Genomic DNA, 24,595 nt, shown 5'->3' with positions numbered 1-24,595 from the left:
CGGGGCCATCCGTGAGCTTGTGGCGCAACGGGAGCGCGTCTGACTCCAGATCAGAAGGTTGCGTGTTCAAATCACGTCAGGCTCACTACAATCAACGTCTAACGTTTCGAATGAAGAAAGCAGTACTTCGGTTATATCGAAAGTTCTTTGCAGAAGCTTTCGATCACATGTGAATCTTTGCTGTCAGTTTGATTTGTGAACACTGTGTCAGGGAGGTGGTGTGCCTATTGTTTGGGTAAATGCTCAGCTCCCCGCAATGTGAGAAGTCGAACACAAACTGTTCATCACGGGATTTAAACACACAGCCGCTCCGTTCTGTTGGTGACAGCGCAGTGTGAATAACATTATACCGATATTTTTACAACATAATCTAGAGATTGCCATCCAGGTTTTAGTCACATCAAACTGCCACGTAATGATGTTATGGCCTCAGTAAACTATAATAACGTGAAGATCGCTGGGATGATTTTCTACATCTGACTGCAATATAAACACAGATCATTGTTTCCAGTTTTGGTGGAACAAAAGACATCATATTGATGGAAAATTACAGTTAGTGCAAACACAGCTCGCCATCGATCAATATTAATCCCGTTCACTTCAATGGCCAAATTTCAATTCAGAAACCAAGTGCACTCGGCTGCTTGTAACAGAGACAACATGACAAAATGGCTCATAGGAGGAGAAATGGGACATTGAGGAGGAGTGAAATGTTTGCTTTTGGTCACCTCCACAATTGTTAGAAAAACAGGTTGAAAGGATTTTAAAAGGTGTCTGAAGGAGTGGTGAGGCATAACACTTCAGACAGCGCAAAGGGGAAGACCACTTTCTAGTGGAAGAAAAAGACATTCCTTATTTCTGAAAGAACTGGGAAACAGAAGAGGGGATGAAATCTGACTTGGGAGCTATTTCCTATTTGTTGAGGATGTTGCTTCATCACAGTCTTGGTTCAGAGCATAAGCTCTTCATCAGGAATAAAGGGTTGAGAGATAAATGGGAAGGAAGTGGTGCTGGAGGGAAGGCAGCTAGGAGTGCAATAGGTAGATGGAGGTAGGGATTGATGGTGATAGGTCAGAGATGAGGATGGAGCAAATAGGTGAGAAGCAAGGTGGACAGGTATGACAGGTCAAGAGGTTGGTGTCGAATTGGAAGGTTGGATCTGGGACAAGGTGGGGGAGAGGAAATAAGGAAACTGATGAAAACTGCATTGATACCATGTGGTTGGAGGGTCCTAAAGCAGAAGTTGAGGTGTTTTTCCTACAAGTGTCGGGTCGCAAGAGGTTGGCAGTGGAGGAGGCCCAGGACTTGCATGTCCTTGGTGGAATGGGAGGGGGAGTTAAAGAGGTAAAAACAATGACTGCAGATGCTGAAAACCAAATACTGGAAGAGTGGTGCTGGAAGAGCACAGCAGTTCAGGCAGCATCCAACGAGCAGTGAAATCGACGTTTTGGGCAAAAGCCCTTCATCAGGAATAAGGCAGTGAGCCTGAAGCGTGGAGAGATAAGCTAGAGGAGGGTGGGATAAAGTGTTTAGCCACAGGGCGGTGTGTCGGTTAGAATTAGAGTCCAAGAGTTGTTCCCTGAAATATTCGGTTAGTTGGCATCCAGTTTCCCCAATGTGGTTGAGACCATATTCCGAGCAATGGACATAATCTTATTAATACATTGCATAAGTCTTAGCCTGCCAGAATTATTTTCTTTTATTAAATTAAAGAAAATTTTTATTCAATTGGATGACTGCATGAAACGGTTTGTTGGTCAGATTTGAATCATCACTCCCAAATGAGACGATGCCATGAATATCAGTGAACTGCTCTTTTTGTTAAAAACCACAAGTTCTTGATTTATTTTCACAACTTACTGGTATTCACACCTGCACATTCAATGTCAAACTCTGACATCAGAAATTAAATTACAGCATTAATTTTGACTTGAACTATTCGAACAAACAAATTAATAGCACACAGTGAATCGCAAGTCTGATTAATCTGAAATTAAATTTGACCAAAAAAATATAAAATCAAGATGGGAGATAAGAAATGGGGGAAGGGCAGAAGGCGAGAAATGCAGCATCATAGAAAGTGCTCCCCCAGAAAGTGCATTTTACCAACCACCACTGCTAAATATAAACACTCTGATATGATCCTCCGGTTTTAATGTAAACCATAGCCCCATACAGTAGGTACCATTTAAATGAGTTAAAAATACAAGCATTGAGCAAATCCAGCTTCCAGCCGTACCCCGCGCTTCTTGGAGCTTGGACCTTCCTCCAGCGCTGGGGGGTTGTTGAACTCCTGGGCTCCAGCGGCCACGCCTCCACTGAAGAAGCTTTGGGAAGCAGATGCAAAGGCAAGATGCAGAACAGAGAGCCTTTGTATATGAAAGTAGCTTACAGAGACATTGAGCAATAGAATCACATGGTTTTTACCCATCGACCTCTGGGTGATCTACCCAGCACACTCACGCAGCAATTCTCTACTTCTGTGCTCCCAGCAGCTGGACCGTGGATCAGTTTAAAGTAGGTCCTATATCTCTGTTTACATCGGTACATAAGGCAGTGAAGAAAGTTTTCAGCACACTGGCCTTCATCAGTTAGGGAACTGAGTACAGATGTTGGCAAGTTATTTTGTCGTTATACAGGACGTTGATGAGGCTGCACCTGGAATATTGTGATCAGTTTTGGTCCCCTTGGTGTTCCGACTTCTGACTTCTTCAACTCTGGGTTTGTGTTGAACTTGATGGGATATTTTGCCCAACTCAGCATGTTTAAACAGTATCTCTCAGAGGGATTCATCTGAAACTTTTCAGGAGGTGAGCGCAACAAGATTGAACTATTCAAAGTTACTTGGACTCTATTTTAAACTTACATCAGGACCAGTAGTCAGAGACACGTACAGCATGGAAACAGACCCTTCGGTCCAACTTGTCCATGCTGACCTGATATCCTATATTAATCTACTCCCATTTGACAGCACCTGACCCATATACTCTGGCAGCTCATTTCATATAAGTACCACTCTCTGCATGAAGAAGTTGTCCCTTTAATTTGTTTCGCCTCTTACCCTCAACTTGTGCCCTCTAGTTCTGGACTCCCCTACCCAAGGAAAGGACATTGTCTATTACACTGTCCATGCCCCTCATGATTTTATAACCGGTATTAGGTCCCTTCTCTGCCTCCGCTGCTCCAGTGAAAACAACCCCACGCTATTCAGCCGCTCCCTGCAGCTGAAACCCTCCAACCCCCAGCAACATTCATGTAATCTTTTCTCATAGATAAGTCACTCTTTCAGTCATGAAGAAGGGTTAATACCCAAAACGCTGACTACTCCACATCCTGGTGCTGCCTGGCTTGCTGTATTCTCCCAACCCCTGGCTTGCCAACTTCGGGTTGCAATATGTAGTGGCTCAGTGATTACCACTGCAGCCTCACAGTGCCAGGGACCCAGATTTGATTCCAGCCTTGGGTGGCTGTCTGTGAGGAATTTGCACTTTCCCCCAATGTCTGAGTGAGTTTTCTCTGGGTGGTCCTGTTTTCTGCCATAAACCAAAGATGTGCAGGTCATGTGGATGGGCCATGCTGAATTGCCCATAGAGTTAGGTACATTAGTCAGAGGGAAATGGGTCTGGATGGGTTACACTTCGGAGGGTCGGTGTGGACTTGTTGGGACAAATGGCCTGTTTCCACACTGTAGCTAATCTCATCCAATACATTTGTTACTAACGAATGGCAGAGTAGGCCAAACTTCTTCTCCGATGTTCTTGCGGTCTTAGGTTTCTCTGGATCATTTCATTGGCAATGTGCAGTCCCGGGCTCAATGAGCAACAGTGTCCACTGAAGGCAAAGCTCATAGAATCATAGTACCCCAACAATGTGGAAACAGGTCCTTCAGCCAAACAGATCTGCACTGATCTTCGGAAAACTAACCCACTCAGATCCATTTTCCTAACCCACTCAGATCCATTTTCCTACCCTCCATAACTTGCACACAGACTCCCAAGGGTGGAATTATTCCTGAGTTCCTGGTGCCATGAATAATGGAGATCTTTTCGCCAGGATATGGGAGTCCTAAAGTAGAGAGTCTAAGTTTGAGGTGAGGGGGGAAGACTTTAAAGGGACCTGAGGAGCAGCATTTTCATGCAGAGGGTGATGTGTGTATGGAACGAGCTGCCAGAGGAAATGGTGGAGGCTGGTACAATTACAATATTTAAAGGCATCTGGATGAGAATATGAATAGGAAGGGTTTAGAGGGTTATGGGCCAAATTGCTGGCAAATGGGACGAGATTAGATTTGGCACGGATGAGTTGGACGAAGGGTCTGTCTCCGTGCTGCATGACTCTCATGATCTTTGGTGAATGCAGCCGTGTCGTTGTGAAGAGTGGACTTTCAGTAGCAGCATTCAAAGATGTTTTGCCCTTACGAGGAACAGAAATCTTCCATTTGTGAGATTGCAGCTGAATAAGTGAGTACATCCCGGATTTTGTGAGAAAGTGGGAATTCATTGCACTGTGGGGATGAAGTGTTTTACCGGCAGTAAGTACAGTGTGCTGAGCGGGGAGCCTTGTGAATGGTTAGGTTGGTTTTTGTTTCAAACTGCTCATTTCTGTCAGGCTCCAACATTGTATTTCCAATGCTGTCAATCAGAAGGTGCAGTGAATCAGTAACTGGTATCGTTGGAAGCCTTATGATTTTCAGTACTGCATTGTTTCATCAGCATTGTAAAGGTCACTGGCAGCAGCAGCAGGTGTGGGCTGTATTCACTCGAAATGATTAAACATTTAGATAACACAAATACAAAGAGCAGGGTGGGACTTGTGTTTCGATTTATAGAAGATGGGACATTCTGGGTGCTGTGATCTGGGGCAAACATAGCTGCAGTATATCATAGAATCCCTACAGTGTGGAAGCAGGCCATTCAGGTCATCAAGTCCGTACTGAGCCCTCCAAAAACATACCACCCAGACACACCTCCCAACCACTCCACCATCACCACCCCATCAGGTATTTTCTGCTGGTGGGTGAGACTAGGCTGAAAGATTAGGGTGTAGTAGATTTCGGACAGAGATGAGGAGGAGCTGCTTTTCCCAGAGGGCGGTGCATCTATGGAACTCTGTGCTCAAGGAAGCAGGAGCTTCATTAAGACACTGTTGGATGGGTTTTTGCGTGGTATGGGAATTAAGGGTAGTTGGGATAATGCAAGTAGGAGGAGCTGAGATGATTGATAGCTCAGCCATGATTTTAATGAATGGCAGAGCAGGGTCGATGGGCCTACTCCTTCTATTACTTTGAAACTAAAACCCTGCGTTTCCCATGGGTAACCCACCTAACCTGCACATCCCTGGACACTGGGCAATTAAGCATGGCCAATTCAAATCAAGGCCAGTGAGCAATGTAGTGATGTGGAAACCAAACACCAGAGAATGATAGAAAGAGACAAGGAGAATAAATGCACTATCAATCAAAACTGGATTCTAACCATCACAAAAAATAAAACTAAAAGGCCAGTATGTGAATGTGTGCTGCATTGTAACAAAAGCGAATTAATTAACTGCACACGTTAAAGAGAATAATTATGAGCTGAGACTCCTTACTTCAGAATAGCTTCAGAATGACGAAGATTGGATCTGGAATTTCGAGGGGATACGTGGTATTCAAGTCGAGTGGGAAGCTCAGTAAAGGTAGAGCATGGGCAGTGCTAATCAAAGCACTGATAACATGGTAGTCTGGTGTCAACTCGGATTTCAGGTCCTGATTTCTCTGTCCTCTGGTCTCCCTGTTCCCACAGAGCTAGTTGTTGTCTGTTCTCATTTCTGCTTGATTTATGCTGAAGCTTTGACCCCCATTTACACCTTCTGGAGCAATAAAATATTCTGAGCCTCCTGGAAATGACACCTTATCTATACCTCACCTGATTGTAAAAACCTCTATAAGGTTAACTCTCAACTTGCTAGGCTCCGTTGGAAAAATGTCCCAGCTTCTTCTTAACTCAAACCCTCCATTCCCATCAACATCCCGGTAAAGTAGGGAATAAAGAATTGTGTCAAACTACATAAATGTACTGTCTGAAAGAATCTGGCTGTGTTCTTGCCTGAGATATTGAGAGTCCCTGGTGTAAGTAATTATCTCAGCAATTATTTTGGTCACAGAATTGAACAATCATTTTGCAACGAAGGGATCTACTTTGATAAGGAGGTAGTGGTCATTTCTTGGGTAAGTGAACAGTTTGTAGATCAGGGAGATGAAGTTCCAGATACTTGGGAAGGGCAAGAAATGAATTTGATAAATAAGACAAAGAAGTGTGGATGCTGGAAATCTGAAACAAAAACTGAGAACACAGGAAAAACTCAGCAGGACTGGAAGCACCGGTGGAGAGAAAGCAGAGTTAAAGTTTCGAGTCCAACAACTCCTCTTCAGGATTTTAAAATAGTTTGTGAGAACCCCTTAAGTCATCTGCCCAGCTTTAAGACCATAATACACAGGAGCAGGATGAGGTCATTTGGCCCATCGAGTCTGCTCCACCAGTCGATCATGGATGATATGTTTCTCCATCCCATTCTGCTGCCCTCTCCTCATAACCCTTCACCCCTTACTAATCAAGAACCCATCTGTGTCTTAAATGCCCTCAATGAATTGGCATCCTCAACCCTTCTCCTCGTGGAAACATCATCTCTACGTCCACACTATCCAATCATAGAGTAGCACAGCGCTGCCTGACCCACTGTGATCTCCAGCATTTGTTGTTTTCAGGAAGGATTCCAGCATCTACAACAACACGCTTCAAAATTTTGTGCCCAGTTGGTGAGCTCTCCTTGGATCCCGTGAGATTTAACCGTATTCGACAATCCACAGTGCGGTACAATTACAAAGTTGCCAGCCCGCACCTCTTGTGGCACACATAGGCAACATGATGCATCAGTGTTTAGCACCGCTGCCTGGCACCACCCAGGACCCGCGTTCGATTCCAGCCTGGGTTGCTGCTGTCTGTGTGGAGTTTGCACATTCTCCCTGACGTGTCTGCGTGGGTTTTCTCCTGGTGCTCTGGTTTCCTCGCATGATGTGTGGGTTCGGGTGAATTAGTCAGGTGCATTATTTCGGAGTAAGGGGAGAGGGGACGTGTCTGGATGGGCTACATTTTGGATGATAGGTGTGGACTTGTTGGGCTGAATGGTGAGTGTGAAGCTAAAAGTAAATGCAATGCATCGCTTGAGCTGTTTTACCCGGTATACCAGAAGCTGAGGGGTGACCTTATAGACGTTTATAGAATCATGAGAGGTATGGATAGGGTAAATTCCTCCTGGAATGGGGGAAGTCCAAAACAGGAGGGTAATACGTTTGGGGTGAGGGAGGCAAGTGGGAGGAATGGTCTGCCGGGGGAACTGGTGGATTTCCGTCCAATTATGTCATTTAAAAGTCATCTGGATGGGTATATGAATAGGAAGAGTTCAGAGGGATATGGGCCAAGTGCTGGAAAATGGAACGAGATTAATTTAGGCTATCTGGTCGGCACGGATGAGTTAGACTGAAGGACCTGTTTTTGTTCTGTGTATCTCCATGACTCTGGCTTGCCCGTAATGTTTGCCCTGCCTGTGTGTTCAGTTTCTGTCTGGTGTCGGTGACAATGCCTTGATATCACATTTCCTCCACCTCCCCACTTCCACCTCCCCAGATGTTAACCATTTCGTGTCTGGTTGTTTCTCAAGCGGCTGCATTGAAGGTTCATCCTGAATTGACACTTTGTTTTGCTTCCCAAAAGCAGACTTACTCACTCCCAGATGTCATGAAAGATATTAACTTTCAGGTGGAGGTATCCAAAATTCAAAGGTGACTGTCATATGTTTTCACTTTTCGTTCTCTGTAAAATCCTGAATCAGTACCATCGGGAGAATTAGTTTGAGCGGAGTGAGAATAGAGGGGTGTGAGGGGGTTGGATGGTACTTTCAATTTTGTGGAAAAAGAAAAGAATGTTCTGCAGAAGGTAGAATGGCTTGTTTGGAATTTCTAACCTGGACTGACAGTGATGACTTTTGTAAACTCTTTTACAGATTATTTGAAGATCTGAAGACGGACGTTTCAATATCAATAGATGAAGAGCTTTGCCTGAAACATTGACTCTACTGCTCCTCGAATGCTGCCTGATCCATCGCCGCTCCACCATTGCACTTTGACTCTGAATCTGCAGCATTTACAGTCCTCAATTTCACGTCAATGTCTGGCAGTCACTGAATCCCTGGGGACCATAACAAGTTTCGACGATGATTCTGTGAGAAGGAACCAAGATTTTGGTTTCTGTTTCAGTACGTTTTCAGCATTAGTGAGAGTGGAAGAGAGATCCTGCTGTTGCAACATTCTGATTGTGGAGCCAGAAAAAGTTAGATAGACTGGGAAGAGGAATTCACGGCACGGAGGTGCTGTACACGCTTTTGCGTACAGCTGAAGCTTTCGTCATGGAGAAACCCAAGGAATCCCACCCCGTGGAGAAACAGTGTAAGTCTGGCGACTATGGGAAAGGTTTCCGTTTCCCAACTGACCTGGAGACTCATGGGCACAGTCACACCGGGGAGATGCTCTTCTCCTGCCCTGAGTACAGAAAGGGCCTCAGCAATTCCTCCCACCTCCTGAGCCATCAGTGGGTCCACTTAAGGGAGAGACCCTTCAGCTGCCCTGAGTATGGGAAGACCTTCAGCAATTCCTCTGTACTGCAGAGGTACCAGCGGGTCCACACAGGCGAGAGGCCATTCGCCTGCCACAAATGCGGGAAGGCCTTCAGCTATTCCTCCGTCCTGCTGAACCACCGCCGGGTCCACATATTGGAGAAGCCCTTCAGCTTCTCCAAGTGCGGGAAGGCCTTCAACAATACCTCTGCCCTGCTGATGCACCAGTGGGTCCACATGGGGTGAGGCTGCTCTCCTGCCCTGAATGCAGAAAGGGCTTCAGCAATTCCTCCTGCCTGCTGAGGCACCAGTGGGTCCACACCATGGACAGGCCCTTTAGCTGCGCCAAGTGTGGGAAGGCATTCAATGATTCCTCCAACCTGCTGATGCACAAGTGGGTCCACATGCGGGAGAGGCCCTTCTCCTGCCCAGAGTGCGGAAAGGGCTTCAGAAATTCCTCCCACCTGCTGAGGCACAGGTGGGGCCATACCGGGGAGAGACCGTACACCTGCCCCGAGTGAAAGCGGAGGTTCTCATCATTCTGCACCTTGCAGAAGCACCAGCGGGCACACCAGTGCTCCCAACAATCTCATTCTGCTGGTGAAACGGCTGTGGGTCATTGCCAGGACTGAACCCTTGCTCATTCTGACAGTGCTTATAGAAGGAGAGTCGGCCGTCTTTTCTTTGGTTAATGCTCTCGTGCCCACCTCGCACGCCACCCCCCCCCCCCCCACAACCCTCGCAAATTTGCTTTCAGTGGGCACTGCTGTTCATTGAGCACAGGAGTTGTTCTCTCTTTTTTTTTCTGTCCATTTAACGAATTGTTGGCCCTGTCTGGGAATGTGCCCCAGTCTGTAAGAAATAACTGAATACTTCAGGGTGTCCATTCGCATTCAGCAGTGACTTTGAAATTAAATTTACGGTTATGTGGCCTAGTAAATTTGCGGTATTCATAATTGTTTGTTTTTGTTTAAATTATAATTCTGGTGTGCAAGATCTATTCATCAAGTCTAGTTAGGAACAGTTGAGAAATTTTGAGGGATTGTGGTGAGGGGCTGTACACACGTCTGTATAAGGCTGAAGCTTTGGTCATGGAGAAACCGAGGGAATCCTGCCCCTGTGGAGAAACCGTGGAAGTGTGGCGAGTGTGGGAAAAGCTGCTGTTTTCCATCTGACCTGGACACTTCTCGGTGAAGTCACACTGGGGAGAGGCTGTTCTCCTGTCCCGAGTGTAGAAAGGGCTTCAGCAATTCCTCTGCCTGGCTGAGGCACCAGCGGGTCCACCTGTCCTGATGGGGCGAGCGGAGGTTCTCATCATCCTGCAACTTGCGGAAGCATCAAAGAGTGCACCAGTGCTCCTAAGAATCTGATTGTCTTGGTGAAACTGCTGTGGGTCACACCAAGGACTGAGCCCCTGTGCATTCTGAGAGTGTGTGTGCAGTGGGAGATTCAGTGGGCTTTTTTGTTTTATGCCCTTGCCCCGCCTTGCCCTGCCGCCAACTTTGCTTCCATTGGGCGTTGCTGCTTGTTGAGCCCAGGAGCTGTTCTCTCTAGTTTTTACTGTCCAGTTAAAGAATTGTTGGCTCTCTCTGGGAATGAGTACCAGCCTGTAAGAAATAGCTGAATACTTTGGGGTGTCTATTTACATTCAGCAGAGACTTTTAAATTAGATTTACAGTTATATGTCTGTGAAACAGTCATAGTCCAAGGATTGCACAAAGATTTGGCAATCCATTGTTAGAAACTGTTTATTTGAATTGATAAGTTTTTTAAAAAAAATATTTCTGAATTTGTTGCTTAAGTCTCTGTCTCTGAGATGGTGTGGGACTTGATCAAAGCGTTTAAATCATTGCTATTAATTAGATTATCTTCTTTAACTTTGACCAAGCAAAGTTGCCGTATTCATAATAGTTGATTTTGTTTAAGTTATCATGTTGCTGTGCAAGATCTGTTCTTCATCAAGTCTGGTTAGGAACAGTTGAGAAATTGAGGGACATTGCATGTTTTAATTTCACTCTGTTGTGAATCTGATGACAGTAACACTCATTTATATTGGGTTGCTTACGCTTATTGTAATGTCTTTCACCCCAACTATTCACTATGGTAGTTAGTTCCACAGTCTCACCACACTCTGAGGTTTTTCATGAAATCTTCAGTACAGAATTGGAAGGAAACGTGTTGACGACGGCAGAATATCGGGTGTTAACTGCAAAAGCCAGGAAGACATTCGACAAAGTAAAACCATGACTATGTCGAGACAAATACGGAATTTCGACAGCAACGAAGAGGCCACACGTCAGTCATAGTCATAGAGATGTACAGCATGGAAACAGACACTTCGGTACAAATGGTCGTTACAAAAAGAAAAAGTACTCTGCAGTTATTGGATATTTTAGTTAGGCAAGTTTCTAGATGCTGTAGTTGGTCGAATACGATAAGGTAAGAGAGATGAAATAACTAAAACCACAAATGTAACTGGATGTCGGTAACCATAAAACAAAGACTCGGGAACAATTGAGAGAAAAACAAAACTTTCCTGTCTTAAATGAGAGGCTGGTGTCTGGCTAGAAATGAGTGGACATTACATTTACATTGTTTAGTCTTCTCCAGATGTTATACAGCTCCATCATATCATCTGTTTCTTCTAAGCTCAAAATCCAGCCTGACATCCCCTTGTCCCCGATTATAAATTGAGTAAATCAGTGATCCTCGATCTCACTGGCATGACACAGGATGCCCTCAATCCAAGTTGACCTAAACTCCCTAACCTCTTGACCGCACGCCACCATGTGGTCAGACACAACTCAGCCCTGAACGAAGAGGAACTGACCAGACAGCGGTGAGGTGGATATTGCATTCCGAGAGAATACTATTCATGTGAGAATGGTGTTCAGCTCACATGTTGATCATTGCAGCGACTATGTCTCCTGTCATTTAAATGTGTTTGATCCCAATAAAAGTCTTGTTTTGTTGTACATTGTTTGTGCTTTATCTGTGTTTCACTACATGATTTTCTGTTTCTGTCATTCTCATTAGGATGTGTGAATTCAGTACCAGATAATAGTCTCAGTTCTGAATTTCCCTTGAGGATTGGGGCAGAACGTACTAAGTTTCAGTCGGAATGGAAGAAGCTCTACTGTTTATTTAACCCTCTGCTGTCATTGTCCAGGGACTGGATGAATGGGGAAGTGTCGAGGGCGTTTTACTCTGTATCTAACCCAATGCTGTCTCTGTCTTGGCAGTGTTTGTTGGGGACAGTGTTGACGTAGCTTCACTTTCAATTTAAGAGTAGTGGAAGCGTTATTCTGATTGTAATCCCATGCTGTCCTTGTCCTGGGAGTTTTAGATGACATCTGTAATTGCAATGAATGCAGTGGAGGGTACTTCTACCTTAGCACACCCATCTTTGAGATTGCTGTGCTGATCAAGACAATCTCAGACACCTTCATTCACTTTTCCAACCAACCACAGGGTGGTTAAGGATGGGTATAAATGCTGGCATTGCCAGCGATGCCCACACCCCATGCATGAATAAATACTTTATGTTTAAATGTTACATTCACGTTCCAAACCCTCTAATGTATGATTACTTACATGGAAAATTCCTCTCTGTTTGGAATATCATTTTAGAAATGTGTCAACCATGTTGACATATAACAAGAACAACAAATGGAGAATTTTACAGGTAATGAGCAGGACTAGAATGTTGAGTCAACCTGACTTCCATGGCGGAGAGAGTTCTCCCAGATGTTGAAGTTACACCAGTGCCTTTTACTCTTGCAGCTTCCCCAAAATTTTTTCCCTGATGTAAGATCATTCAATGACCCGAAGAACTGTTTTTATCTCCATAGCTGTTGTTAGACTTGCTGAGTAATTCCAGCACTTCTGCTTTATCCTTTTACTGGATTTTAGCTTCCCATAGTGTAATGAAGAACTGCAGATGTTGGAGATCTGAAACACAAAAATGAATAAATTGCTAGAGAAACTCAATTTGACTGGCAGCGCATGTGGAGAGAGAAGCAGAGTTAGCATTTCAAGTGCTGTGACCCTTCTTCACAACTAATGTGGACTCAGGCCAGGATATTGACTCTGTTTCTTTCTCTCTCTCTCTCTCTCTCTCTCTCTCTCTCACTCTCCATCAGTATTGCCAGACAGGCTGAGTTTCTCCAGCAATTTCTGTGGTGACACTTTCACAAGATTGATGTTTGTTATCCATCCCTAAGTGCAAGGTGTCTTGCTTGTGCCAATTCAGAGGGCAGTTTGAGAGTCAACCACATTGCTGTCGGTCTGGAGTCAGATGTAAGCCAGACCAGGTAAGGATGGCAGTTCCCCACCTGAAAGGACATTGGTGAACATGGGTTTTTATGACAATTGACGCCTGTGTTTTCGATACCATATTGAGACTAATTTTGTGTTCCCCATTTATGAATTGAATTATTCACATCTCACCTCACCTCTTGCTGTGGTGGGATTTGAACTCATGTCCCCTGGATTACTTATCCTGTGACATTACCACTACATTGCTGTTTCCCATTCGTTGCTATTTTGTATTTTGCTGTTTACGTCTTTGTCCTCTGATGTTTGGGAAATTGAACGTGTTTGAAGGGTTGCCCTAAACCTGTCCCTTTGACCAAGTTTTTGGTCACCTGTCCTAATTTGTGCTCTGCAGTTGTGATTTTTAAAGGAATTCTCATATGTTCACGTGAAGCACTCCGTGATAGTTTACTTGCCCGCAGGTGTCATTTGAATGCAGGTTGTATCCTGATATTAATCTGGAACTAGAGGGTCATATATTAAAAGTATAAGACAGAAATGGGGATAATTTATTTTCTCTCTGAGGGTTGTGTGTCTTCTTCAAAAGGCAGTGGATTCAAAATCTTTAAGGCAGAGGTAGATAGGTTCTTGATAACCAAGTGGATGAAAGATTGTCGGGAATGTGTTGGAATGTAGAGTTGAGGTTGATTTCAGATCAGCCATGATCTTATTGAATGTTTCAGCAGGCTCGAAGGCCTAGTGGCCTACTCCCACCCATTGTATGTCTGTATCAAGGAGTCTGTGTCTCCCCTCTTATAGCTATGAACTGGGCCATTCCTTTCCAATATTGTCCCTTGTAGACAGTTAGCTGAACACCAGATGGCCTCCTATTGGGAGCAGGCACATTGCAGCAATTGCAGTATTTCTTGTGTTAATTTTGTTGCTTCTTACTCAGTGTTGCTGAGAATCTTCGAAATACAAACCAAAACACTTCTACTATTATCCCACCAATGGAAGTGTTGGTTTGGATGCAACATTGTTGAATTAGCCATTCCCATCTTTTCCAGAATTCTGTGTTTAAAGCCCTCGAGTCTGGTTTCCTCCCCTGAAACAGTTCTTATCAAGGTCATGTTTGACATCCTTTGTAACGGTGACAGGGATAAACATTCCCTCGTCGACCTGCGGGCAGCCTTGATCAGGTTTAATGACAGGACTGACCCTCTCCAACATCACTCTATCCTCTGGGAGGGTCTGCTTTTAGCGTCTTCCGTTCTTATTTGTTTAACCGTAGCTGCTGGTGTTGGCATCTATATTGATGATATCCAAATGTGCCTGAACACCATTTCTCTCCCGACTCATCTGTCGTTCATAATTTACCAATACTTTCATCTGAATGACTGCCCAGCATTGGATAACCACAAACATTCCCTTAGTTAAATATTGCTCAGTGTGAAGCCATTGTTTTAGTTCCCAAGTTCGACCTGAGCCACCCCCTTCCCCCATCCCAGTAACTCTGTTGACAGCTTTCATGTCACATTTAAAACTCGGATCGATAGATTCGTGATCAGTTGGAGGATGAACAGTTACAGGAAAACGGCAGGAAAGTGGATGTGGGGAATGTCAGATCAGCCACAATCCTACTGAATGGAGGAGCAGGCACAAGGGGTTGAATGGCATTTTCCTGTTCCTATTTCTTATTTTTCCCGAGCCCTTACCTCTGAAACAGGGTCCTGGCTTCAGTATGTGCCATTACTGAGAGTGCTGATGTTCCATTGTGTAATATCAACAACTTAGCAGCTGCTGTCACCTCTTGCTCCTCTCTTACCTCTAAACATAATATGCCAATGTTTTCAGGGGAGGCGATGGTCGACTTTATTGTCACCAGACTATTCACCCAGGTAATGTTCTAGGGACCTGGGTTCAAAACCTACCCCGGCAGATGGAGGAATCTGAATTCAATATAAATCTGGAATTCAGAGTCGAATGATGAAACCGCTGTGGTTTGTTATAAAACTTATCTGGTTTCCTGTTGTCCGAACCTGATCTGATCTCCATGTGATTTCAGATCCACTGTCAGCTGGTTGAATCTTCACTGCCCTTTCAGTCAATTCTTAAAGCTCACCTTTTTTAACTATGATGTTGCCAGAATGATTTATAGACGGCATAGGCTGGGACTTTTTTCACTGGAGTGTAGAAGGTTGAGGATGGAGGTTATGGAGGTTTATGAAGTCATGAGGGACAAAGATAAGGTGAGCAAACTTTGTCTTTTCCCAAAGGGTAGGGGAGTTCAATGTTTGGGAGTATATTGTTAAGATGAGAGGGAGAAGATTTAAAAAGGACGAGGGTGGGGATAACGTTTTTAACATTGAAGGCGGTTCGTGTGTGGAATGAACTGTCAGAGGAAGTGGTGGATGCAGGTAATGTTACAATGTTTAAAATTATTTGGTTAACTACATATGAGCCAAACACAGGCAGATGGGTCTAAGCTTCCCACAGATATTCAAAGAGACAGCCAGTCGGGGGAGGTGGTGGGGGGAGGAGCGCCACGCCTATCGTTGTTGTGTGGCATGTGTGACAGCTGCAACAAGACGTCCCAATTCCTGTGCTCAATGCTCTGACCAATGAAAGCAAGCATGTCAAAAGCCTTCTTCACCACCCTGTCTACCCACGACTCCATTTTCTAGGAGCTAATAACCCGCAACCCTCGATCTCTTGGTTCAAAATACTGCATATGAAACAGATTTGGTACTTGTTGGTAGACGTTAATATTTGGAGCATATCTCTCCTCTAATTTGGTATCTTATACTGAATGCCATCACTGATGAAGTCCAATGTGCCAAAACCTAAGCTTCAAAATCCCTCTGTTCAACTACAATCAAGGTCCTACCATTCACCATGTACATCCGACCTTGATTTGACTATACAAAATGTAATACCTCATACTTCGCTATATTAAACTCCATTTGCCAATAACTTCAAACTTATGCAAACTAATTCTGGACTCTCCTTCCCCAGATAAAAGACCTTTCCTATTTACCCTATCCATGCCCTCATGATTTTATAAACATCTATAAAGTCACCCCTCACCTTCAAAGCTTCCGGGAAAATGACCACAGTAGATTCAGCCTCTTCCTGTCGCCCAAACCCTCCAACTCTGGTAGCATCCTTGTAAATGTTTTCTGAACCCTTTCATGTTTCACAGCCTCCTTCCTGTAGCAAAGAGCCCAGAATTGCATGCAGTATTCCAACAGTGGTGTAATCAATGTCCTCTCTGAAGAGGATTTTAAAAAATATATCTACAAGCAAATCAGGTTAGTTGGGCATGACTTTCCCACAGCAGTTTGTTTTGGCTGTCCCTCATTAATCTATTTGTTTTTTTCAGTTATGAGAAAATATTTTATGTGATGTGATGATTGCGAGCACATCCAACATTTGCTCATTGTCTCTCATGGCCCTTGGACAGAGTAATTGTGACGAAATGCTAGAAGGCAGTTGAGAGTCAACCACATTATAGCAGGTCTGGAGTCACAAGGTGTGTGTGTGTGTGTGTGTGTGTGTGTGTGTGTGTGTGTGTGTGTGTGTGTGTGTGCGCGCGCGCGCGCGCGCGCGCACGCACGTGCATACATGCACGCAGGGTTCATGAATGGGAGATTTCCTGACCTAAAAAGGACAGTTTCTGCAGAAACACAACAGTTCTGGTAGCATCTATGAAGAGACAAGTGTTACTGCTTTGAGTCCAGTGGTCCTTCAAAACTTGGCTGGATTCAAACCATTAATTGTTTTTTCCCCACAGATGCTGCCAGACCTGCTGCGTTTCCCCAGCAATTTTGCCTTTTGTGGCTGATCTCCAACATCTACAATTCATTATTTTAGTGAATAACTGTTTCCTGGTTGCCAGGACAGAGAGAAACTTTCACTTCCAGACCTTTTTAACAGTTGAACATAAATTCCACCAGCAGCCATGATGGGATTTGAATTTGTGTACTCAGAAGATCTAGATCTCTAGGTTGCTCAACCATTATCACTAGATCCCAATCTGCCCTTCAATGACTATTTTCTCCTTTCTATTTTCCTTTATTGATTCATGGGATGTCGCACTTTGTCTCCCACTATTGTTCTGGTAAACATCAACTTCACTTTCCCGCTGTTTCCCCATAATCCTCAATTCCCTTTCTGATTTAAAAAAAAAGTCTTAGTTTTGAATGCACTTAACAATCCAGGCTCAACAGCTGTCCGAAACATGCAATCCCTTATTTGCAGGTTATTCCCTCTGGTTCTAAACTCACCCACAATGGTAAACCTTCACACATCTAACCTGTCACCTCTCCTCATAATCGTGTTTGTGACAATAAAGTTACCTCGAAATCTTCTAACTTCTGTTAACCACAGGCCCAACCTACTCATTTCTCCTCATAAGACATTATTTCCATCCCTGATATCATCCTGGTCAATCTTCTCTGGACTGCCTCCAATGCCAGTATATCTTTCCTTAGCTAAAAGGCCCAAAATTCTTCCCAGTGTTCAGTTGTTGACTAATTGGTGTCTGATATCGGTGCGAACCTATAACACCCCTACTTTTATACTCCATTTAAAAACCAACCTCCCATTTGCCTTCCCTATTATTCACTGAAGGTGAAACAAGCAACTTATATTTTGAACTTGGACTTGCTCAGAGGATACTCTTGTTCTGAAAGGGTGAAGACAGTTTCAGCTTTCGTAATGCAAAATGACCCTTATTAATATAAAGTCATACCATTTGGTATGAAAAATGTGCCAGCCACATTTCAGAGCCTAACCAATAAGGTTATTTCTGTTTTACCCATTGTGTCATATACATATATATATATATATATATATATATACATATATATATGTGTGATTTTTCGTCACACATGGAAGAAATATTTGCAACATTTATCAGAATTGTTACATTGACTTTGGGAGACAGGTGTGGTGATGAAACTGACTAAACGTGAATGTGGCAAAGCCCCAGTCACCTTCGTGGTTCATGTTATTTGGCGTGGGCAAACGACCTCATGGAATGAAAAGCAAAGATAATTAGGGAGTTTCCTATACCATCAACAAAAAGAGCAATACTAAACTTCCTGGGATGGAATGGGTTTTACTGGAAATTCACACCAAATTTAGCAGTGTGGATTCTCCACTCACTGAATTACTAAAGAACGGCAAGAAGTTTTCGTTGACAGGGAACTGTCAGAAAGTTTTGTTGACCACTGCTCCAGGGTTAGACATCCCGAATAATGCAAATCTATTCAAGGTGGCTATCGATGCGTGTGATCTGGATGTTCGTCCTCTATTCTTACAGGAAGATGACGAGAAGATTGAAAGGCCTCTCAGGTTTTTCAGCAGGAATTTGAACATACGTCAGCAGAATTCCTCGAACGTTGAGAAGGAGACTTTGAGATTGGTGTTTGCTTTAAATCGTTTCCACTTTTATGTTACAAGTAACGTGTCTGAGTCAAATATACATACTGATCATAACCCATTGAAGTCTGCACTGAAATTTAAGGACAAAACTTGGAGACTGTTTGGAGGGAGTTTGTTATTGCAGACATTCAATTTGAAAATGTGTATGTGACAGGATGTGAAAATGTGATTGTCGAGACTTGAAAGAGAAACAAAGTGCTCAATAGCAAGAGTGAAACAGATTGAAACAGAAAATCGTAGTGAAGGGTTGCATTGTTCTTGTCAATATAATTCACATGGGTGTTGTATTGTACAAACAGTTAAAGATTAAGGCCTTGTAAAAAAGAAGCCATCTTTGGATATTGATGGTTCACTTTTTTGAAAGGGGGAGATGCTGTAATGCTACTCCTTTCATAAGGTTGTGTTGTCCTTTTGTTTTTTAGTGTGGTCAGAAACTCTGTGGTTCAGGGGTGTCTAGTTTGGATGGGTTGTAGGACCAATTTGATTGTATCTTACAGATAATGCCTCGGCTATTAGGCTTTCAAGTGCGCAAAAGGAGCACTTACACAATGAAAGGGAAGTGGCCAGTTCACCTAGCTCAACCTACCTCTGGTTTAGTTCAGTTTGGTTTGGTGTTACCAAACAGTTAGTTTTGTTTAGACTGCTGGTAGAAGGAACAGCAACATGGAACAAGTTGTGCCATGCTGAATCTCTCTCTGACTTCTCTTCTGTAAGACGCCATGTTTGAATTTATCCGTTTTGCCATGGGGTGTTTATGGGGATTGTTGGAGGAATGTGCAACAATCGTTAAGTTGGGATAGTCTGTTAGGTTTTTGGATTAGATCAATTAATGTTATTCTGTATTCTGTTCTCTTTTGTTTGTGTTTCATTTGGTACTCTGTAAATAAATTCTGTTTACTTGAAAACAAGGGGTTTTGACCACCTGCATCACTCCTGGAATATCGACTCTCCACCTGTTCAAAACAAGTAGAAAATTTAGGGTCTGGATTCCCATCTTGAAATGTTTGGAGACTGTCTGGCCTGATTCATTACAAATGTATTTAAATGTGAAAGATATTGGTTCCTGATTAGTAAGTGATATTTATGAAAAGAAGGCAGCATAATAGAATTGAAAAAACAGATCCTTCATGATGAAATGGCAGAACAGGCTCAGTAGGTTGGATGGTCTAATTCTGTTCCTACATTGTAAGGCCTAATCAGAAAGAACCCTTAATTTCATCGAACATTCCACTATCTTGTTTCGTTCATTAGACTATGTTCTTTGAACCGAAGTAACAGTTCAGCTTTCAGGGTGCAAGAGGCAGACATACTTATATTGAGATATTTCACAGCCTTCCAGAAACACGCCGTTGAGAGCAATTTGTGAAGCGTGACCTACTCTAGGTTTCTCTAGTCCTTTCACAGGAGAGGTTCTCAGACAAAGATAGAACCATACATAGAGGAACATACAAACACACCCACATCTTCACACATAGGCGGACACGAAGAAGCACACCCATCCACAGTAATACAGTCAAACATGAGCGTACTGATGAACAAAGACAAACATACACGCACAAACCCAAGCATGAAATCACGCACAATAACACAGTCAAACCAAAATGTGGGAACACACCTGCACAAAAACTGCAGAAACATTCACACACTCTGATAACAAACACAAGAATACAATCAGAGTGCTGAAGGGAGAAACACCTACTCATACATGCATGCATGCACACACACACAACCAGAAAAAAGACATCCTTAGGCATATAGGAACACACCAATATCTAGCTGAATGGAGACACATCACACACACATAAAAACATTCATGCTGTGATATAAGAATACCTCTACACACAGACACAGAATCACACCCTCACCTTCACGCTCATAGAAGCGAACTTAGAGGAAGAGACAATACACACCAATCTGCAAATATTGACAGAAGCGTCTTATACATACACACAAGCACATTCAAACACAGTTACTGAAACACAACCACAATTAGATACGGACAGAGCGACACTCAGAAACAAACAGAGATATAAATGTAGAGAGGCACAGAGAGATCCTGCTGGGGGCACAGAAAGATCTTGACACACAAACTGACAGCTAAACACAGTCTGAACGACACACTCACCTGATTAAACAAGAGCACAGCCAGGCAGATACATACCCAGCACTCCCACAATAGTACATTGACACTCAGAGAGACACACACGGAGGCACAGAACAATCATGACGTGCTGACAGTGAAACACACACACACGCATGCGCACGCACACACTCAGTCATAGGAATGTCACTCCACAAACAGCATATACACAGGCACAAACACAACAGATGCACATATGTAAAACACACACATTTATGCAGTCACAGAGGCACAGTAATATAGACCCACATAAAAAACACTCACTTCACAGAAACACTCGCATACAGAGTGAATAACATTCCCAAAGACATAAATGCATGAATATATTTTCACAGAAATACACACAAAGGGAAACCCACACTCAGATGCATAAACACACTCATAATGTGTCACAGTCAGGGACATATCCAACAACAAAAACCAAGGGACACACACATAGAGTGACATCCCCACAAAGGCAATGAACCCCCCGCAACACACACAGACACCGTCACGCACTGAAAGGGAAACGCATGAACACACTTCCCGCCCAGCCACGTGGATAGGAAAAGGAGATGACCAAACTCAAGCCGACTTACTTACAGAAATGTGTCAAGATATTGCTGGCTGTATCTGTGCACTTTGTACTTTGCAAAATCACTGCCTGTGGAAAGATCAGAGAACGGAGTGATCGGGAAGTGAGGTCAGTCAATGCACGTGAGCATGTGCTGAACTGAGACAACAAGTGTCTGGCATGGTCAATATGAGAAAAAGACACAGAGAGCGAGAGGGAGAGACAGAGAAAGAGATCGACAGAGAGACAAAGAAGGATAGATAGAGGGAGACGGAGAGACAGACAAACAGATAAAAAGGTGGAGAGAGAGACAACGATACAGACAGGGAGGGCCACACAGAGCGAGACAGAGAGAGAGAGAGAGACTGAGCAGGATTCTGAGATAGGGACAGTGGAGAGAGGAACAAACACAGATGGAAAGAAGCAGAGAGAGAGAGAAAAAATAAGACCCCTTGAAGAGAGTAGACAGGAGGTGGACTGAATAAACTCTCTTTCAATACAAATGCTCATCTACAATCGCCAATTCAGATGAGAGGATCACCAACACCCGGAGCCTTTCCTTTGTTGTAATACAGTGTTTATTGCGAGCTGAATAGGGAGAGTCTGACAATCATCGTGGTGCAGGAGGGTCCGTTTCTGTCCCTCTCCCTCTTCCCCTGCAGGGGGAATGCAGAGACCACATCCTGCCGGTCTATAACACTCATCCAAAGGGCAGTCCATGAAGATGCAATGTTCGCGCTGAACCGATCACTCACAGCCAGTCCATCATATCAAATCTCTCTACCAGCCTCTTTCTATCCTCTTTCCACCCGGAGTGAAGAATTTACGTGACCAGTTGCTGCACCGCATTCCTGAACTTAGCTCGAAACTTGGGCACAGTCACGGCATAAAATAATGTGTTTGTGCTGCAGCTTAAATCCCGAAGTATTTCTCCGGCCCATGTGAAGTGAATTTTCCTCCAACGATCTGTTGCTTTAATGCTGAAGTATAAGATGTTTGCACTGTGCACTCCCCAAAGAAGTATGAAGCTGATGGATATGGTGAAGAGGCAAATCACCGAATTCTTCAGGCTCTCCATCTCTGTGTCTTTGCGACTCTCTCCCTTGCTCTGACCCATCAGGCTCTTGCGGACTCGACTGGCCACTAAAATGTACCTGACCGTCAGAGTGTTCATCAACAGAATCAACATGAATGGGATGAAAGGCGTTAAAATGATATCAAACCACTTAAACCCTCGCCACCTAGGATCAGTAAAATAACTTGACTTTATGTAGCAGTACCTTGGAACATTGTTAATTATCGTCCCAGGTTGATACCGAAAATAGAAGGGAATGTTTTTTGAACAGAGTAGAATGCTTGTTGCAGCCAGAGCCACAGCCAAGGTTTTGTCTGTCCAATATTTCTTGTTCATTTTCAAGCAGCAAATGGTTACAAAACGATCAAAGGTGAAAAGTACAGTGAACCAAACGGAACAGTCTGTAGATGCACGAAGCAGGACATAGACAGCACTGCACACAGGGGTGATGTCCAGGAAGCACCCTGGGTAGTAAAGTTCTTTCAATCGCCACAGCATGATCTCAGCGAAAATGAACAGTAGATCTGAGGCTGCCATAGCCAGCAGGCAGCGGGTTGTGCAGTTAGAGAGGCCACACTTTCCCCGAGAGAGAACCAACATCAGCAGGAAATTAACTGAAAGAGACAGAATATAAAATTGAAATCGGAAGTCACTGATCAAGCATTCTCCACTTCTGCCCAGAGAGCTATGGAAGATCTCCATATCTAACTGGGACAGAGAATTGACAGATGACAAAAGTGCATAAATTTTAAGGTGAACAGCAAAAGGTTTGGAGGGGATTTGAGGAAAGGTCTTTCACTCAGAGAGTGGTGTGTGTTCTGATAATTCAGTGCTTGGGTGGGTTGTTGATGTAGGAAACCTCACAACCTTGAACAACTACCTGGGACAAGACCAGATTTCATCGAGCCTTGAGAGCACAAGCTTGACGACTGGTGCACCTCTTCAGTACAGTCACGTTCCATTATTCTAAGAAGTACTTCTGGGAAGTAGTTTGGGAAGTGAAACATTTTCACATAATCAATAGAAGTGCTGTTGATACCAGAAATATAAAAAAGAAACAGAAATCACAGGCGAAGCTCAACAGCTATGGCAGCATCTGTGGAGAGAGAAACATCGTTAATGCAATCATTCTTCACCAGAACACATCCCTCTGAACATTTGTCAATGATATCCAAACGTCAACTCGTTTTCTCCTCGCACAAGGCCCCAACATTACAAACAAAGGACGGGGATTGATTTTGAAAAGGGAATTGAGAATCATCGCGTTGATATTTATCTATGATGGAACATTTATTCGACTGCTCCTACCATGCTGAGCGTAGTTATGACTCTTATACAACCGTGGATGTATTCCCAGGAATATTCTCCCTAAGTCCAACTGTAATGTTATCCCTTATCAAAAAGCAACTCGTCTTTTTTCTTGACACCTTTCTTTCCTTCCGACAGCATTTCTATCCTGCAATTGTCAGCTGCCAGTCCTGTCCATCCCTGAACCACATCTGTGTAATTGCTATGATATCCTAGCCCCATATTCCTTACCACGAGCTCAGTTCATCTGTTTCCCCTGTTAGGCATCTTGTGTAGAAATAAATGAAATTTAATTTGTCAGTCTTGTGTCGTTCTCTGCTTTGTGTCTGCCTGACAAGTGGACTTGCTCGTTTTCCCTTCTGTGTCAGTCTCAGGCTGATTTTTTTCCTCACTGTCGGTCTGATCACGCGACTACACCCCCGCTCACCCACCATTACCGTAATCCCCACTCCAACCTTACTAGTTTCAATATTCCTGAGCATCTTGAGCAAATGTCCCTGCCAGTAAATTAGTTTGTTTTCTAATTCAGTTTCAATCTGTCCTTGTTGTACAGATCACTTATGCCCCAAGAAATATGCCAATGATGCAAAAATGTGAAGCATTCTGCCCTGCACCAGCTCTTCAGCCACACATTCATCTGCTCTATCCTCCTAGTCCTACGCTCACTAGCTCATGGCATTGAGAATGATCCAGATACTACTACCCTCAAGGACCTCCTTTCATTTTCCTGTCTAACCTCATACTCTCCCTTCAGAATTTCGTCCATATTCTTTCCTGTGTCGTTAGTTCCAATGTACACAATGACCTTCTACTGATCGCACTCCCTTTTCAGAATATTCTACACGCTCTCTGAGATATCCTTGATCCTGGCAACAGTGAGGCAACAGACTGTCTGTGCCTCTGTTGAGAGTGTCCCCTATCACAATTGGTCACTTGGAACCTGGCGTAGCAGTCGTTACATTTGAGCCAGTCTTGGTGCCAGTACTTGGCTGTTCATGATACATTTCCCTAAGAGTCCATCACACCCGACATTTTCCAAAACAACATATCTCTTTAAAATGGGGATAGCCACAGGAGACTCCTGCACTACCTATCTGCCTCTCCTGCTTTTCCTGGAGGTAACCTGTCTAGTTGATCATGTCTGCTTTTGTTGTCTCTTCCTTTAGCT

At 43.8% G+C, this 24,595-nt stretch overlaps 1 non-coding gene across 1 annotated transcript; it reads left to right on the top strand.

Moving 5' to 3' along the window:
- Positions 1-13: 13 nt before the first annotated feature.
- Positions 14-85, top strand: trnaw-cca (transfer RNA tryptophan (anticodon CCA)). Its single transcript has one exon. It is a non-coding gene; the product is annotated as a tRNA-Trp (tRNA).
- Positions 86-24,595: the final 24,510 nt, after the last annotated feature.

This window comes from Chiloscyllium punctatum, chromosome 36, assembly GCF_047496795.1.
Source record: "Chiloscyllium punctatum isolate Juve2018m chromosome 36, sChiPun1.3, whole genome shotgun sequence".
Classification (NCBI taxonomy): domain Eukaryota; kingdom Metazoa; phylum Chordata; class Chondrichthyes; order Orectolobiformes; family Hemiscylliidae; genus Chiloscyllium; species Chiloscyllium punctatum.
This window is presented reverse-complemented; position numbering and strand designations above follow the sequence as displayed.